Below are 16,975 nucleotides of genomic sequence, written 5' to 3'. Positions count from 1 at the left end.
GGTCAGTTCTCTAGCTATGCTGGGAACTCAGCCTGCTCTCCTCCAATAATCAGACTTGTCCTGAAATGCACCCCCCACCCAGCATTTCGCTGCTGTTTCACCTCCCCTAGCTCAGCTGAGAACAGAGGAATGTTATAAAAAAGGGGAAAAACTGTATTTATATATATATATTTTTTATCTCTATACACAAATGGTTTGCCTTTCATTTTTATTTTAAATTGAATGGATTGTTTTACAAGGTGAGGCTTTGCAGTCACTCAGCCACTCACTGTCACTAGTGTATTTCTCTTAGAAATTTTTTTAAGCACAAGTACATCATTCAAATATGGCTTGAAGGAATTGGACAAATCCCCACTGGCTTGTACCTGCCATATAGAGTTTTGACTGGTGTGCTGCTATAGCAGTCTGTTTATTTTGCACCTTTGATATGTTCTGTTCCCTTCTCCTTATTTGTTTCTAGTTAGTAGAATCCCTAGCTAGATGCTCCCTGCTCCTTTATTCTTCTCCAGTTTAGTTTCACTTTGGTTGCAGAGAAAAGGCTAGGAAAGTCAATGTCTTCTTACACTTCAAAAAACTAGAAAGACATCCTCTCTAATGTATTGATATAAAGTAAAATTAGAGCAAGGTCCATAAAGAAATGGATGAGCTAGTTTAGCGTGGACGAACTTGACTGGCATGCAATGTCCTGATCTCAATCCGATAGAAAACCTTTGGGATGAATTAGAGCAGAGACTGCGAGCCAGGCCTTCATGTCCAACACCAGTGCCTGACCTCACAAATGCACTTCTAGAAGAATGGGCAAATATTCCCATAGACACATGCCTAAACCTTGTTGGCAGCCTTCCCAGAAGAGTTGGAGCTGTTATAGCTGCTAAAGGTAAGCCAACTCAATATTGAACCCCACGGAATAAGACTGGGATGTCATTAAAATTTGTGTGTGTCCCAATACTTTTGACAATATAGTGTATGTGTCTAACTTTACTATGATAGCAGCTCCACTCACTTATCTCACCAAGGGGAGCAATCTCACCATGGCAAAATGGAATGAAGAGGCATAGATGGGCAGATGTCTCTTCTGTTGGCCAGTATTCTCCTTGAGATTTAGTGAAGAACATCCAGTGGCATACTGTACCTCAGTCTGAAACTAACAGCTGGAAGGGAGTGTCATTATGTGGGCACTAGAGTCATTAGAGTATTACCTTTTTGGCAGACAGTTTCCAATTGATTACAGACAATTCTCCACTACAGTGGATTGTTTGGAAAAAAGGGAACAATGCAAGGGTCACATAGACCCTGCAAGAAATTGTATCTGAAGCACATGCCAGGGACCCAACAAACAACACCGATAAGCTATCAGTAATCCATTGTCTGGTGGCAAAATGTGCAGGAGGGTATGGGAGGCTGACAGGATTGAAGTCAATGTGAGATTTGTCACCAAAACATTGTGAGGAGCTCCAGGGTTTGTGCCTGCTATGCCATTTTCTCAGATCCATATAAGTTCTGGTCCACTTCCTGGAGCCCAGAGGCTTGGGAGAGTGTTTGTTTACTGTCTTGCTGAATTAAAGTGTCCCTTGGTGCCCCTGTATGAGGCATGGTTTACCTCCGCCACTACCAGTTAAATGCTAGTCTCATATAAAAAACCAATAAGTTTACAACAATTCTCGTATGAACAGAATACAACTAAGGAAGATATGTAATTTATTGCATTGTAATGTATTCTTTAGTTTCCAAGCAAGCATGGTCTTGGTTTTCAGATTTTTTTTTTTTGGTTAAATACTGTACTGATTAAGTCATTCGTTCTGCTATCGTACAAAAACACTTTTTGTGCATGTCCCTTTGGATAATGTTGCATGAACTGTCGTGATCGGCTCTGTGTACTAATGATCAGATTATTGCACGATCGATGCAAAAGCGGTATTTCTCATCCTGATTTTCCCATCGTGTGTATTAAGCATAAGCCTTTTACCCTGGAAAACTAAAACTAAGTTTGGATCAAAGAAATAGCTTTCCCATGAATTGCAAAAGTGTAATGAAGATTCCAGTAGCAGTGTGTTATTCTAGTTCTTGACAATCATGCATGAAGAATTGTTTAGTATCCATGTATGATTAGCATAAACACAGCTTTATTTTTTGCTTTACAATTGCTTTGACAACTTAAGTGGAATAACATATTATTATAGTGAATACAAAAAAACAACAACCCATGTTTATTTTTATTATCGTAATGCTTCATTTCAATGATTTTAAGGAATTTTATTTATTTGAAATGTGCTGTAAGCAATTAGTTGTTTCTGTCTTTAAATATGTTTCAACATATTACTGACATTGTTGTGCAAAATTACTAAAGTTTTCAACATATCATTTTAAATTCTACTTTTATTTTGGGAAAAAATTGAAAAGATGAATCCTTTCACGTATTGTTGTTTTTTACTAATACTACACTTGTCACTTTTTTGGTGAAATGGTAGGGGTACTTTTGTACCCCCTTACCATTTCACACAGGGGGAGAGGCTGGGATTTGGGGGTCCCCTTGTTAAAGGGGGCTTCCAGATTGCAAAAAGCCCCCCGCCCGCAGACCCCCACAACCACTGGCCAGGGTTGTGGGGATGAGGCCCTTGTCCTCATCAGCATGGGGACAAGGGGCTTTGGGGGGACCCCAAAGCATCCTCCCAATGTTGAGGGCATGTGGCCTGGTACAGTTCTCCTGCGGCCTGCTAGGTTGCATGTTCGGATAAGGGTCTGGTATGGATTGTGAAGGGGACCCCCACAAAAAAAAAATTTTGGCGCAGGGTTCCCCTTAAAATCCATGCCAGACCTAAAGGGCCTGGTATGGATTTTGAGGGGGACCCCCCCCACCATTTTTTTTGGTGCGGGGTTCCCCTTAATATCCATACCAGACCCGAAGGGCCTGGTATGGAATTTCGGGGGACCCCCACGCATTTTTTTTCTTAATTTTTTTTTTTTTCTTAATGCTAATGCTAGCATGTCTTGTGTGCAATGCAAATAGACTTAAAAAACCCCATAGAAGACGTACAACATTAGAATCCTGCTATAGCTTGTAGTTGAAATATTTGACTGGAAATGTATGATTGCAGCATCATACAGTGAGTTTAGCTGCTCCGTAAAATCTTCTTTAACCACCTCAATACAGTGCACTTACACCCCCTTCCTGACCAGAACTTTTCAGCTTTCAGCGCTCTCACAGTTTGAATGACAATTACTCAGTCATGCAACACTGTACCCATATGAAACTTGCGTCCTTTTCTCCACACAAATAGAGCTTTCTTTTAGTGGTATTTAATCACTAGTGGGTTTTTTATTTTTTGTGCTATAAATAAAAATGTTGTGAAAAAAATGCCTTTTTCTTTGTTTATGTCATAAAATGTTGCTAATTAGTAATTTTTCTTCATAAATGTTGACCACAATTTATACTGTTACATATCTTTGGTAAAAAATAACCCAAATTAGTGTATATTATTTGGTCTTTGTGAAAGTTATAGAGTCTACAAACTATTGTGCCAATCACTTAAAATTGATCACATCTGATCAGGCCTTCAGTACATCAGGTGTATCTCATTTCTTGAGACACTCAGGCTCCATGCACACTGAAGCTCAAAAAAGCTATTTCTGGACGCCAGATTGCTGGCAGAAAACGCTGGTTGAAAAACCTGCTTTTAACAGCGTTTTATACTAGCGTTAATGAGCGTTAATGAGCGTTAATGAGCGTTTTACAGCGTTAGCGTTAATGGGCGTTTTTTATAAAAATACACAGAGGACACTCCAAAAATCCCACAATGCATTGAAAAATAGAATGCCGAACACTAATGAACGAGCGTTAATGAGCGTTAATGAGCGTTAATGAGCGTTTGTCGTTTTTTGCCGCTGAAAAACGGCACTTTGAACGTGAATTTCTGGCGTTCAGAAAAAAGCCCATAAACTCCACTGCTCATTAAAGCTGAAAAACGTCCATGTGTGCATGGACACATAGGCTAACATAGAGTGGAGTTTATGGGCTTTTACAAAAAACGCCCAAACGCCAATAAACTGCAGTTTATCAGCTTCAGTGTGCATGGAGCCTAACAAGTCAGGAAAATACAAATACTCCCCCAAATGACCTCTTTTTAAAAAGTAGACATTCCAAGGTATTAAGTAAGTAGCATGGTGAGTTTTTTACAAAATTGTCATATTATCAGGTTATTTCTCACACACAGCATATGCATACAACAAATTACACCCCAAAATACATTCTGCTACTCTTCTCGAGTATGGCGATACCACATGTGTGAGACTTTTACACAGCTCGGCCACATACAGAGCACCAACATTGAAGTAGCACCTTCAGGCGTTCTACGAGCAAAAATGACTCATTTCACAACCACCTATCACATTTTGAAGGCCTTAGAGCACCAGGACAATAGAATTTCCCATAAAATGACCCCATTTTGGAAAGCAAACACCCCAACATATAATCTACGTGTCATAATGAGTCTTTTGAAAGGTTAATTTTTTTCCAGAAGTTTTTGGAAAATGTGGAAAAAAATGAAAACGCATTTTGTTTTACACAAAGTTGTCAATTTATAAGATATTTCTAACATCTAGCATGTATATAGCAAAAATTACACCCCAAAACACATTCTGCTACTCCTCCCAAGTATGGCGATACCACAAGTGTAGGATTTTTACACAGCTTGGTCACATAGAGAGGCTGAACATTGAAGTAGTACCTTCAGGCGTTCTAGGAGCATAAATTACACATCTCATTTCATTCCTACCCATCACACTTTTGAAGATTCAGGAGCACCAGGACAATGGAATTACCCACAAAATGACCCAATTTTGGAAAGCAAACACCCCAACATATATTCTATGAGGCATGGGCTGCAAATAGGTACTCGGGTACGCTGATGGGCAGGTGACAGGTACTTGAGTACTCTGATGGGCTGGTGACAGGTATTTAGGTACTCTGATGGCCTGGTGACAGGTACTCGGGTACTCTAATGGCCTGGTGACAGGTTATCTGATGGCCTGGTGACTGGTATTCTGGTACTCTGAAGGGCAATGATAGGTACTCATATGGACTGTGACAGGTACTCGGGTACTCAGATGAACTGTGACAGGCACTCAGGTACTCATATGGATTGGGACAGGTACTCAGGTACTCAGATGGACTGTGACAGGTATTCGTGTACTCATATGGACTTTGACAGGTACTCAGATGAACTGTGACAGGTACTTGGGTACTCAGATGGACTTTGACAGGTACTCGGGTACTCTGATGGGCTGTGACAGGTACTTGGGTACTCTGATGGGCTGTGACAGGTACTCAGGTACTCGGATGGACTGTGACAGGTACTCTGATGGACTGTGAGGGACAGGTACTATGATGGGTGGTGACAGGTCCTCTTTATTGGGAGGGCAATCAGTGTGATTGGTGTACACTGTAAGAGGTAACGAGATGTTACTGCAATCTCGTCCTCACACACGATTGGTGTGTGAGGAGGAGAACTGGTAACATCTCGTTACCGCGGTTTGTTTACATTTAGTGATCGGTTGTGAAACGATCACAGCCGATCACTTGAGTAAACAGCCGGCCAATTGCTGTTTACCAGCGTCTGTGTTGAGCAGTGTTCCTGGGAACACGCCACCAACGACGTGCACACGTAGCGCACTCACGATCACGCGCTCCGTGCACAGTGGGGGTGTAACCATCTGTGATCGGCCATGACTTCATCACAGTTGATCGCATGGTAAACAGCCATACCCAGGGCTGCTGATAGAAACCATGGGGCCCCGTACAGCCTACCCCCTTCTGCCCCAACCTCAACCCCACCTATCCATCCAGTGAAAGGGCTGATATAGGTGGGAAGGGGTTAATGATGCCAAGAGGTGCCCATGTCTTACTTTGTAAACTTACAATCTTTTTTTATTTATGTGCATTATATTAAAATATGCAGCAAAGTCAGTATAACTGGCAGAAGATGCGGGGGGTAGGTCAGTAGAACAACGGACAGAGTCCCCCATTTCATATCAGAGTCCCCTCCATCACAGAAGAGCCCCCTCCATCACAGCAGAGCCCCCTCCATCACAGCAGAGTCCCTTCCATCACAGCAGAGCCCCCTCCATCACAGCAGAGCCCCCTCCATCACAGCAGAGTCCCCTCCATCACAGCAGAGCCCCCTCCATCACAGCAGAGTCCCCTCCATCACAGCAGAGTCCCCTTATATCACAGCAGAGCCCCTTGTATCACAGCAGAGCCCCCTCCATCACAGCAGAGCCCCCTCCATAACTGGCAGAAGATGCGGGGGGTAGGTCAGTAGAACAACGGACAGAGTCCCCCATTTCATATCAGAGTCCCCTCCATCACAGAAGAGCCCCCTCCATCACAGCAGAGCCCCCTCCATCACAGCAGAGTCCCTTCCATCACAGCAGAGCCCCCTCCATCACAGCAGAGCCCCCTCCATCACAGCAGAGCCCCCTCCATCACAGCAGAGTCCCTTCCATCACAGCAGAGCCCCCTCCATCACAGCAGAGCCCCCTCCATCACAGCAGAGCCCCCTCCATCAGAGTCCCCTCCAGCAGAGCCCCCTCCATCACAGCAGAGCCCCCTCCATCACAGCAGAGCCCCCTCCATCACAGCAGAGCCCTCTCCATCACAGCAGAGCCCCCTCCATCACAGCAGAGTCCCCTCCATCACAGCAGAGTCCCCTTATATCACATCAGAGCCCCTTGTATCACAGCAGAGCCCCCTCCATCACAGCAGAGCCCCCTCCATCACAGCAGAGTCCCCTCCATCACAGCAGAGTCCCCTCCATCACATCAGAGCCCCCTCCATCACAGCAGAGTCCCCTCCATCACATCAGAGCCCCCTCCATCACAGCAGAGTCCCCTCCATCACAGCAGAGTCCCCTCCATCACAGCAGAGTCCCCTTATATCACAGCAGAGCCCCTTATATCACAGCAGAGCCCCTTATATCACAGCAGAGCTCTTTGTATCACAGCAGAGCCCCCTCCATCACAGCAGAGTCCCCTCCATCACAGCAGAGCCCCCTCCATCACAGCAGAGTCCCCTCCATCACAGCAGAGTCCCCTTATATCACAGCAGAGCCCCTTGTATCACAGCAGAGCCCCCTCCATCACAGCAGAGCCCCCTCCATCACAGCAGAGTCCCCTCCATCACAGCAGAGCCCCCTCCATCACAGCAGAGCCCCCTCCATCACATCAGAGTCCCCTCCATCACATCAGAGTCCCCTCCATCACATCAGAGCCCCCTCCATCACAGCAGAGCCCCCTCCATCACAGCAGAGTCCCCTTATATCACAGCAGAGCCCCCTCCATCACAGCAGAGTCCCTTCCATCACAGCAGAGCCCCCTCCATCACAACAGAGCCCCCTCCATCACAGCAGAGTCCCCTCCATCACATCAGAGCCCCCTCCATCACAGCAGAGCCCCTTATATCACATCAGAGCCCCCTCCATCACAGCAGAGTCCCCTCCATTACAGCAGAGTCCCCTTATATCACATCAGAGCCCCTTGTATCACAGCAGAGCCCCCTCCATCACAGCAGAGTCCCCTCCATCACAGCAGATCCCCCTCCATCATAGCAGATCCCCCTCCATCACAGCAGAGTCCCCTCCATCACATCAGAGCCCCCTCCATCACAGCAGAGCCCCCTCCATCACAGCAGAGTCCCCTCCATCACATCAGAGCCCCCTCCATCACATCAGAGCCCCCTCCATCACAGCAGAGCCCCTTATATCACATCAGAGCACCTCTCAACATCAGTCCCCATTTCAGGTTGGTGGGGGAGGGGGACTCTCAGGAGGTGTTAGGATCGTTTACATTACAAAACATTTCTGACTGTTTGTGTTGTGTCTGTGCTGGCAGGGCAGATGCAGTGTCAGTGGGCCTGTTTTAATCTGTGCCAACATGAGAGAACTCTCCTGCACAGCAGCATGTCTCTTACCTAAGAAGCTCCCGTCCCGGGCTGCTAATTAGACTTCTCTCCTCCAACCAATGAGAGCAGCGGAGGGATGTGGTCTTGGGTCTGTGGAGAAGGCAATCTAGAAGCTCTGGACTGGATTACAGAGCTCAGCTGAGGTCCTGGGAGACACAGATTCCTGGATTCTGTTTCCAGGATTTTGTAATGGAAAGATCCAGTGTGTAGTGTACAATGAGCGCAGGGAGCCACTTGTAAATTAGAAAGCGTTTTTTGGGTTTTCTCCACTGAACTGTCTTTGAAGCTGCACAGGCCCCCCCCTGCTGGCCGGGCCCGGTACAACAGGGCTGGCTGTACTGGCTTATCAGCGGCCCTGGCCATACCCAATGGCTGTTCACCCCCCTCGGTGGCGAGCGGTGTCTCCTTGACACGCTGCCCCTAAGGAACTGGGATGCAAGTGCACGATCGCGTGCATTCCCTGTTTAAATGGGAAGACATCATATGACGCCCTCCCGCCAAAAGAGCTGCGCCGCCTGGCTGTCATTTCACAGCCTGCGGCCGGCAAGCAGTTAAACATTGTGTGCATGGACACATAGGATAACATTCCGGAGAGTTTATTGACTGTAGAAAAAACATCTGAAGTCAAAAACAGCAGATGTAAAAACTTCCAGTGTGCATGAGGCCTACTACTTGTTGACCCTGCCTCGTGTCTCCACCACATTTTCTCAGTGTGGGTCTATGTATGAGAGCTGGCTGAACAAATGAGCAGCAACGCTAGTGTGTGATTATATATAAGAATGTGCTACAGAAGACAGATGAATTAACAGTCTTTAAACATATAGGGGAATTATAAGAGCTTGTTATCTGTCAAGGTATAAGTGGGGTCATCCACCAGACTGTATGTTGTATATAATGGATAGCATACTGTGCAGGCAAGCGTGAAAAACAAGAGTGGCTGAAAAGAATAACAAGCATTTGAGTAAATATGCTGCTCATATATATGTATTTACAAGTGTGTATTGCACTGTTTTTCCACAGATCTATTTAGGTAGACCATATTTACATAAAAAAAAAAAAAACTTTACCATGACTATTGTTCTGTCCTCACTTCACATTTCCCTGTGTGTAACTCACCCTAATCCTCTTATTCTGCAATAAGCCAGACTGAGTGTAATCTTGAAGCTTTATTAGCAAAACAGGGTGGGGTAAAACTATTGAGAAAAAATTAAATACAGATACATATAATCAGTATATGAACTATACAGAACCACAATGAATAAGCTAGGCTGTAGATGGCGATAAGTAACTCTCACCAGCGATGCTGCGTTTAGGGGATGGAAGTTTTAGTCCAACATGTGCTCTGATAGCTGGTTTCTTCTTTCAATCTTTAAGATGGAGTCTGAGTTCTCCGGATGTATCTGTTTTCTTATACTGAGGAACCTTTGTTAAAGGTGAACAGTTTCTAGTTTCTGCAAAAACGGTTAATTTATCACCGACTCCATCTTGTGGTCAAATCTGATATTGCGGGCAAACAACTTAAAGTGTTTGTTAATGTGATTGTGAACCTTTGTTTTTGTTTTTTTAATAATAAACATATCATACTTACCTCCACTGCTCAGTTTGTTTTGCACAGTGTTGTCACAAAACTCGTCTTCTGTGGTCCCTCAGCGGCTCATCCTTGCATCGATAAACCCCCTGGAAGAAGCGCTCTCCCTGGGGGTTACTTTGCGCGTGAGCTCTCCCGAGGCCAGCATTTGCGTGCATAGACACAGAATGCTGAACTCAGTCCTGCCCCCCTGGCGCTTGCATCATTGGATTTGATTGACAGCAGTGGGAGCCAATGGCTGTGCTGCTATCAATCTATCCAATCAAGAGCCGACAACCCCAGGCAAAGAGAAAGAGCATGTCTCCTCCGAGGGAACGAATTGGCTCAGATTCCACACCGTGTAAGTAATTTCTAAAAACAAGAATTGTAAATACCTATTTATAGCTATCTTCAGGCCGGTCACGTGACTTGCGGCCTCTTTACAGCTCCAATACATGGCTTCTGCGGGAGGGGCCAAGATCTCCCTCTGACATCAGCCGGGGAGATCAGGCAAAGAGAAAGAGCACGTCTCCTCCGAGGGAATGAATTGGCTCAGATTCCACACCGTGTAAGTAATTTCTAAAAACAAGAATTGTAAATACCTATTTATAGCTATCTTCAGGCCGGTCACGTGACTTGCGGCCTCTTTACAGCTCAAATACATGGCTTCTGCGGGAGGGGCCAAGATCTCCCTCTGACATCAGCCAGGGAGATCATGTGGCCTCCTGCAGAAGCCCTGTCTCGAGGCTGTAAAGCGGCCATGAGTCACATGACCAGCCCAATGGTAGCTCTAAATATGTATTTACAATGCTTGTTTTTAGAAATGAGTTACATAGTGTGGTATGCCAGTCTCTAATCAGGGGCTGGTAGTGATGATTACAGGTTTTTGATTTTTTTCAATAGCAGCGGAGGGGGGGGGGGGTGGGGCGAAGACAGAGACACAGAGAGGGAGCTGACAGGCAAGGAGGAGGGTGGTGAGGGGGAGAAAGGAGAGCAGAGAGGACAGCTATGTATGACGAAGGGACATACTCTGACCACGGTGGTCAGGGCTCAGCTGCCCTGATTTTCGTGGTCAATACAGAGAGGGGATACAGGAAGTGGCAGGTTCAGGGAGGTTTTTTTTTTTACAGTTTAGAGGGGGGCAGATTACACAGCACAAGCACTGTGCTGTGTAATCTGCAGAACAACTATAGATTTCCTATAAGGGAATCATGTTATGCAATGTTAGAGTTTTAAATATTCGCCAGTGCATGTAAGCATCATTAAAATCTTAATAGAGTTTCTACTTTTGTAGTAAAAAAATTATTGATATTTTACAGAAAAAATGTACTGACAATGCATCCATTAAAAAAATTGTGTCCAGCTGTTACCTAAATAATATTAGCTTTTTCCATATTGCTTTCAATTCCCCCTTCTTTGAATAAACTGTTTATCATTATATGAGGTTAGGGTACAAATACATTTAAAATCTGCTTTGCTGATAGTTACAGCTAATTGCATTAGATCAGTCTCTGGATTTAGCCTCAAGTGGCACCTTTAGGCTGGATTCACACCTATGCTTTTTTAGTGCTTTTTGCATTTTGCAGATTTGCACTACAGAACGTGTTCCATAGGAAACCATGTTCAATGGACTGTAGTGCAAATCTGCAAAATGCAAAAAGTACTAAAAGTGCATAGGTGTAAATCCAGCCTTAAAGGGTATTTCCACTTTTGCAGACACATTTGGATAATACCATCTTTATATTTGTCCCCATTAACATAGCATAACTAATACTTAAAAATGTAGCTTACTTTTTTAGATGCTCTTTTCTGAAACTTCCTGCAAGACAAAAATTCGACTTAGTTATTTTTTGTGTTAAGGGGGATCAGATGGTGGTGTTTACCATAATTAATCATATCTGGAAGCCAATATCTCATCAGATGTACTAGATTTGAACACTCTCAGTCTGAACAAAACTTGACAAAATGATAACATTTTAGGAGCTGGGCTTCTCCATTATAGGGCAATGAGAACTGGAATCAGCCAGTCCACAGCCCATGCCATTGGGACAGATTACATTGAGCTAGCCAAGAAATGCTTGCAGTCAGCCATGACACATTCCCCTCAGAAACACCAAAAAAGTAGTTTGTAAAAAATTACATATGCTATGTGATTAGGAACCCATAACAAACATAGTGGGGTTTTCTCAAATTTGACTGCAAAAGTGGAATTGAACTTTAAATATAACATTTTGTAAAGGTGAGAAGTGACGTAAGTGCTCTAGGTTTTTTTTATGTGTATATATTTTGACATTACATATTTATCATGATTTATCATGTATCTTTATGTCATATACAAAGCTGGAGCAACATATAGTAATTACCAGCAAAAGTGACCTATCTGGAAAACACGTTGACACAAGATATGAGTCCCGGATTAAGTTAAATACTATCCTAAGGCCGCGTACACACGGGCGGACTGTTCGCCCAACCTTGTCCGCTGAACAGTGTTTGGGCGGACAGTCCGCTCGTGTGTGGGCTTTCAGCGGACAGTTTCAGCGGACAGTTGGACGGACAAAGTCTTTCGGAAATTCCGAAAAACTGTCCGCTGAAACTGTGTTTGAGCGAACAGTCCGCCCGTGTGTGGGCTTGTCCGCTGTACTTTCGAAATGAGCGGACTGTTCCCGCTCGGAAAGTCCGCCCATTTCGAGCGCGTGTACAGGTAGGCGGGGCCCGCGAAGGAGACGTCGCGGGCTCCGCCGCCTGGAATGGGCTTAAAGGGGAACCCCAACGCCGGAAAAAATCGGCGTGGGGGTTCCCCCCAAGTCCACACCAGACCCTTGTCCGAGCACGCTACCCGGCCGGCCAGGAAAGGGGGGCGAGCGAGCGCGCCCCCCCTCCTGAGCCGTACCAGGCCGCGTGCCCTCAACATGGGGGGTGCCTTGGGGAAGGGGGGGCCGCGCGGCCCCCCCACCCCAAAGCACCTTGTCCCCATGTTGATGAGGACAAGGGCCTCTTCCCGACAACCCTGGCCGTTGGTTGTCGGGGTCTGCGGGCGGGGGGCTTATCGGAATCCGGGAGCCCCCTTTAAGAAGGGGGCCCCCGGATACCGGCCCCCCACCCTATGTGAATGAGTATGGGGTACAATGTACCCCTACCCATTCACCTGTGAACTAAAGTACAATAAAAAACACAACACAGAGAAAAAATATTTTATTGCACAGCTCCGGGGGTCTTCCGTCTTCGGGGGTCTTCTCGCCGGACTCCTCCGCTATGTGTGTGTAGCTCTTTTGCTAGCGGAGGAGTCCGGCTTTCTTCCTCCCCGCCGCCGGCCTCTTCTCCCGACTTCGGGGGTCTTGTCCCCCTCTTCGGTTCTTCTGCCGGGCCACCGCGCCTGGTCCGGTGGCCCGGTCTTCTGTCGCCGTCTTCCGTTCTTCTGTCGCCGCCTTCGGTTCTTCTGCCGGGCCACCGCGCCTTCTTGTAGCTCTTTTACAGGCGGTGGCCCGGTCTTCTGTCGCCGCCGCCGCCTTCCGTTCTTGTTCTTCTACTTGTTCTTCTTCTTCTCCTGGAGATGTTGACTCGACGAGCTCTCCGGCCGGAATGCCAGGGACACGCTCCGCTGCCACTTATATAGTGACAATGGGGCGGTGTCACATGGTATATGTCACATGGGTTGGTCACATGGGTTGATGTCACATGGGGACTATGACATCGTAAGGGGGCGGGGTCACCATGTGACCAACCCATGTGACATATACCATGTGGCACCGCCCCATTGTCACTATATAAGTGACCGCACAGCGCGGCTCTGGCATTCCGGCCGGAGAGCTCGTCGAGTCAACATCTCCAGGAGAAGAAGAAGAACAAGAAGAAGAACAAGAACGGAAGGCGGCGGCGGCGACAGAAGACCGGGCCACCGCCTGTAAAAGAGCTACAAGAAGGCGCGGTGGCCCGGCAGAAGAACCGAAGGCGGCGACAGAAGAACGGAAGACGGCGACAGAAGACCGGGCCACCGGACCAGGCGCGGTGGCCCGGCAGAAGAACCGAAGAGGGGGACAAGACCCCCGAAGTCGGGAGAAGAGGCCGGCGGCGGGGAGGAAGAAAGCCGGACTCCTCCGCTAGCAAAAGAGCTACACACATAGCGGAGGAGTCCGGCGAGAAGACCCCCGAAGACGGAAGACCCCCGGAGCTGTGCAATAAAATATTTTTTCTCTGTGTTGTGTTTTTTATTGTACTTTAGTTCACAGGTGAATGGGTAGGGGTACATTGTACCCCATACTCATTCACATAGGGTGGGGGGCCGGTATCCGGGGGCCCCCTTCTTAAAGGGGGCTCCCGGATTCCGATAAGCCCCCCGCCCGCAGACCCCGACAACCAACGGCCAGGGTTGTCGGGAAGAGGCCCTTGTCCTCATCAACATGGGGACAAGGTGCTTTGGGGTGGGGGGGCCGCGCGGCCCCCCCTTCCCCAAGGCACCCCCCATGTTGAGGGCACGCGGCCTGGTACGGCTCAGGAGGGGGGGCGCGCTCGCTCGCCCCCCTTTCCTGGCCGGCCGGGTAGCGTGCTCGGACAAGGGTCTGGTGTGGACTTGGGGGGAACCCCCACGCCGATTTTTTTCGGCGTTGGGGTTCCCCTTTAAGCCCATTCCAGGCGGCGGAGCCCGCGACGTCTCCTTCGCGGGCCCCGCCTACCTGTACACGCGCTCGAAATGGGCGGATTTGCCTCCGCCTTACGTGGGCGAGTCCGTTCATTTCAAAAGTTGAGCGAACTGTTTGCCCAACCTTGTTCGTCAAACAGTCCGCTCGTGTGTGGGCAAGTCCGCTCATGCAAATTTTGAGCGGACTGTTTGATGAAACTGTTTGCCGAACAAGGTTGGGCGAACAGTCCGCCCGTGTGTACGCGGCCTAAGGCATGCTATTTATTGCAGTGGTTTCAATACAATTCTTTCTGTTCAGAAACAAGTAATAGGCACAAGTGGACTCTTTTTGAGTGAATTATTTTATAAGGATTGAACTGTTCCTCGCACTGTTCCTCCAGTGCGATTACTAAAAGCCCAGTATTTACAAATGTCCTATATTAATTTTTTATTATGTTTTGGTGTCTAAACACTGTGGGAGAATCCAGTAAAGCATAAGGATGCACTGATACCAGTTTTTTCAGAGAAAGTAAAAGTACCAATACTTTTCCTCAAGTACTCACCGATACCAATTACAGATACCTATTTTTGTTTTGTGGTGCGATTTGAGCCCATGCAAAAAAAAAAATGGGCTCAAATCGCATTGCAAAGAATTGCATGTGATTTGAACAGGAATGCAGTGCGATTCCTGCCAGAATCACACGTAGTTTCCTGCACTGCTCCTGTGTGAACCCAGGCTGAAGTCACTAAGACAAGCCTGGGTTCAAACAAGAGCGGTGCGGGAAACCGCATGTGATTCGGACAGGAGTTGAGCCGCATTCCTGCAGTGCGAATCCTGTAAAGGTGCACACTGTAAAGGAAAACTTTACAGGGTGCAATATATCCCAGAAAACCACAGTGATTTGTTTTAAGAAAGAATATTTCAGGGTGTGGAAGAACAGAAATCCAACAGGGTGCACCATAGCAAAGCATCGTAAAAATGAAAAAAATGCCAGCATGCAGTAGCATAACAGCAAAGCATTAAATACAGCTTTTTTTTCCCAAGGAAATAGCATGTATTACCGTATAAGACTAAAATTCTCATTCACCACAACAAAGCATTAACAATGACTCCTCTGGTGGCAAAAGGCAATTATTTAAAAAATAATAAGACTTAAAATATTGTAGCCTGATGTCAAAGGATAAACGCATAGATGAGAGGCAACCTTCATATGCCCACTGGATCTGTTTTCAGACTCTGACTTCAAAACACACCAAGACTGGGCTTTGAAGTCCTGAGACAATTTTATCTAATAAATATAAAAATAAACTGGGCTAAAAAACATATATTAAAAAACTAAAACACTAGAAGCTGTACAAATATCCTGAAATGACAGTTGTTCTCATAAGTTTACATACACTGGCATAATTTATGATTTCTTGTCCATTTTTCAGAGAATATGAATGATAACACAAAAACATTTCTTTCACTCATGGTTAGTGTTTGGCTGAAGCCATTTATTATCAATAAACTGTGTTTACTCTTTTTAAATCATAATAGCAACAGAAACTACTCATATGACCCTGATCAAAAGTTTACATACCCTGGTGATTTTGGCCTGATAACATGCAAACAAGTTAACACAAAATGGTTTCAATGGCTAGTAAAGGTAACCATCCTCACCTGTGATCTGTTTGCTTATAATTAGTGTGTGTGTGTAAAAGTTCACGTGTTTCTGGACTCCTGACAGACCCTTGCATCTCTCGTCCAGTGCTGCACTGACGTTTCTGCATTCTCTGAGTCATGGGGAAAGCAATAGAATTGTCAAAGGATCTGCAGGAAAAGGTAGTTCAACTGTATAAAACAGGAAAGGGATATAAAAAGATATATAAGGAATTGAGAATGCAAATCAGCAGTGTTCAAACTCTTATCAAGAAGTGGAATATGAGAGGTTCTGTTGAAACCAAACAATGGTCAGGTAGACCAACTAAAATTTCTGCCACAACTGCCAGGAAAATTGTTCGGTATGCAAAGAAAAACCCACAAATAACTTCAGGTGAAATACAAAGCTCTCTGAAAAGATGTGGTGTGGTAAGATGCACAATAAGGTGGAACTTGAAGAAAGATGGGCTGCATGGTCGAGTCACTAGAAGAAAGCCATTACTACGCAAATGCCACAAAGCATCCTGCTTACAATATGTAAAATAGCACATAGACAAGCCTCAAACCTTCTGGCATAAAGTAATTTGGAAGGATGAGACCAAAATTGAGCTTTTTGGCCACAACCATTAGCGCTATGTTTGGAGAGGAGTCAACAAGGTATTAGGTGAAAGGTATACCATTCCTACTGTGAAACACGGAGGTAGATTGCTGATGTTTTGGGGATGTGTGAGCTACAAAGGCACAGGAGATTTGGTCAAAATTGATGGCAAGGTGAATACAGAATGTTATCAAAAAATACTGGAGGAACATTTGCATTAGTCAGCCAGGAAGCTGCACATGGAACGTACTTGGACATTCCAATTAAAATTAATCCATTCTAGATTAAGGCTTACCTGTAGGTCCAAGCAATATCTCCTAAACCTATATGGTTTAGGAGATATTTGCCCGAAAACGGGCACCACTGTCTACGGCGCATGCGCCATAGACAGTGGCGCGCAGGCGCACTGAGCGCGGCATTTCCAAGAATGGAGCTGCCGCGCGTGTCGACTCCCGTGCGCATGCGCGGGAGTGACGTCATCGCGGATTCGCCGAATGACAGCGGGTGAGCTGCGAGACGCCACCAGCAAGATGGATGCGGCGGACTACAGGGGGCAGCGGCGACTTCGCTGGCTCCTGTGTCAGGTAAGTGACACATAA

This window comes from Lithobates pipiens, unplaced genomic scaffold (assembly GCF_037356315.1).
Source record: "Lithobates pipiens isolate NorthernLeopardFrog02 unplaced genomic scaffold, aLitPip1_a1.2 Scaffold_8, whole genome shotgun sequence".
NCBI lineage: Eukaryota > Metazoa > Chordata > Amphibia > Anura > Ranidae > Lithobates > Lithobates pipiens.
This window is presented reverse-complemented; position numbering follows the sequence as displayed.